Genomic DNA, 3,203 nt, shown 5'->3' with positions numbered 1-3,203 from the left:
TCAATTTTCCCCCTGTGGGATATATATTTTACCCACACTTTTGGAGCCCTCCTGGGATGCCCTCTAACATACTAGAACCTCATTTTGTGGAAGTTTTCACAAAATTGTGAAATTTTCCAAAAAGTCAGAAATTTTGCAAAAACGACTAAGTATCAAGGACTCATCGCGCGAATCGCTCTGGAACTGAAATCGGATGCGCGCACTGACACGCTCCCCTGTCTGGAAGTCTGACAAAAGTTGAAAAATTTTCTAAGTCCCCAAAAATTTTTTTTTTCAACTTTTTTTCAATTTTCCCCCTGTGGGATATATATTTTACCCACACTTTTGGAGCCCTCCTGGGATGCCCTCTAACATACTAGAACCTCATTTTGTGGAAGTTTTCACAAAATTGTGAAATTTTCAAAAAGTCAGAAATTTTGCCAAAAACGACTAAGTATCAAGGACTCATCGCGCGAATCGCTCTGGAACTGAAATCGGATGCGCGCACTGACACGCTCCCCTGTCTGGAAGTCTGACAAAAGTTGAAAAATTTTCTAAGTCCCCAAAAATTTTTTTTTTCAACTTTTTTTCAATTTTCCCCCTGTGGGATATATATTTTACCCACACTTTTGGAGCCCTCCTGGGATGCCCTCTAACATACTAGAACCTCATTTTGTGGAAGTTTTCACAAAATTGTGAAATTTTCCAAAAAGTCAGAAATTTTGCAAAAACGACTAAGTATCAAGGACTCATCGCGCGAATCGCTCTGGAACTGAAATCGGATGCGCGCACTGACACGCTCCCCTGTCTGGAAGTCTGACAAAAGTTGAAAAATTTTCTAAGTCCCCAAAAATTTTTTTTTTCAACTTTTTTTCAATTTTCCCCCTGTGGGATATATATTTTACCCACACTTTTGGAGCCCTCCTGGGATGCCCTCTAACATACTAGAACCTCATTTTGTGGAAGTTTTCACAAAATTGTGAAATTTTCCAAAAAGTCAGAAATTTTGCAAAAACGACTAAGTATCAAGGACTCATCGCGCGAATCGCTCTGGAACTGAAATCGGATGCGCGCACTGACACGCTCCCCTGTCTGGAAGTCTGACAAAAGTTGAAAAATTTTCTAAGTCCCCAAAAATTTTTTTTTTCAACTTTTTTTCAATTTTCCCCCTGTGGGATATATATTTTACCCACACTTTTGGAGCCCTCCTGGGATGCCCTCTAACATACTAGAACCTCATTTTGTGGAAGTTTTCACAAAATTGTGAAATTTTCCAAAAAGTCAGAAATTTTGCAAAAACGACTAAGTATCAAGGACTCATCGCGCGAATCGCTCTGGAACTGAAATCGGATGCGCGCACTGACATGCTCCCCTCTCTGGAAGTCTGACACATGTGTGAAAATTTTCTAAGTCCCCAAAAATTTTTTTTTTCAACTTTTTTTCAATTTTCCCCCTGTGGGATATATATTTTACCCACACTTTTGGAGCCCTCCTGGGATGCCCTCTAACATACTAGAACCTCATTTTGTGGAAGTTTTCACAAAATTGTGAAATTTTCAAAAAGTCAGAAATTTTGCCAAAAACGACTAAGTATCAAGGACTCATCGCGCGAATCGCTCTGGAACTGAAATCGGATGCGCGCACTGACACGCTCCCCTGTCTGGAAGTCTGACACATGTGTGAAAATTTTCTAAGTCCCCAAAAATTTTTTTTTTCAACTTTTTTTCAATTTTCCCCCTGTGGGATATATATTTTACCCACACTTTTGGAGCCCTCCTGGGATGCCCTCTAACATACTAGAACCTCATTTTGTGGAAGTTTTCACAAAATTGTGAAATTTTCAAAAAGTCAGAAATTTTGCCAAAAACGACTAAGTATCAAGGACTCATCGCGCGAATCGCTCTGGAACTGAAATCGGATGCGCGCACTGACACGCTCCCCTGTCTGGAAGTCTGACAAAAGTTGAAAAATTTTCTAAGTCCCCAAAAATTTTTTTTTTCAACTTTTTTTCAATTTTCCCCCTGTGGGATATATATTTTACCCACACTTTTGGAGCCCTCCTGGGATGCCCTCTAACATACTAGAACCTCATTTTGTGGAAGTTTTCACAAAATTGTGAAATTTTCCAAAAAGTCAGAAATTTTGCAAAAACGACTAAGTATCAAGGACTCATCGCGCGAATCGCTCTGGAACTGAAATCGGATGCGCGCACTGACATGCTCCCCTCTCTGGAAGTCTGACACATGTGTGAAAATTTTCTAAGTCCCCAAAAATTTTTTTTTTCAACTTTTTTTCAATTTTCCCCCTGTGGGATATATATTTTACCCACACTTTTGGAGCCCTCCTGGGATGCCCTCTAACATACTAGAACCTCATTTTGTGGAAGTTTTCACAAAATTGTGAAATTTTCAAAAAGTCAGAAATTTTGCCAAAAACGACTAAGTATCAAGGACTCATCGCGCGAATCGCTCTGGAACTGAAATCGGATGCGCGCACTGACACGCTCCCCTGTCTGGAAGTCTGACAAAAGTTGAAAAATTTTCTAAGTCCCCAAAAATTTTTTTTTTCAACTTTTTTTCAATTTTCCCCCTGTGGGATATATATTTTACCCACACTTTTGGAGCCCTCCTGGGATGCCCTCTAACATACTAGAACCTCATTTTGTGGAAGTTTTCACAAAATTGTGAAATTTTCCAAAAAGTCAGAAATTTTGCAAAAACGACTAAGTATCAAGGACTCATCGCGCGAATCGCTCTGGAACTGAAATCGGATGCGCGCACTGACACGCTCCCCTGTCTGGAAGTCTGACAAAAGTTGAAAAATTTTCTAAGTCCCCAAAAATTTTTTTTTTCAACTTTTTTTCAATTTTCCCCCTGTGGGATATATATTTTACCCACACTTTTGGAGCCCTCCTGGGATGCCCTCTAACATACTAGAACCTCATTTTGTGGAAGTTTTCACAAAATTGTGAAATTTTCAAAAAGTCAGAAATTTTGCCAAAAACGACTAAGTATCAAGGACTCATCGCGCGAATCGCTCTGGAACTGAAATCGGATGCGCGCACTGACACGCTCCCCTGTCTGGAAGTCTGACAAAAGTTGAAAAATTTTCTAAGTCCCCAAAAATTTTTTTTTTCAACTTTTTTTCAATTTTCCCCCTGTGGGATATATATTTTACCCACACTTTTGGAGCCCTCCTGGGATGCCCTCTAACATACTAGAACC

The sequence above is a fragment of the Phyllobates terribilis genome, unplaced genomic scaffold, assembly GCF_046119375.1.
Source record: "Phyllobates terribilis strain yellow unplaced genomic scaffold, ASM4611937v1 Scaffold_1922__1_contigs__length_190424, whole genome shotgun sequence".
NCBI lineage: Eukaryota > Metazoa > Chordata > Amphibia > Anura > Dendrobatidae > Phyllobates > Phyllobates terribilis.
Note: the sequence above shows the minus strand (reverse complement) of the source record.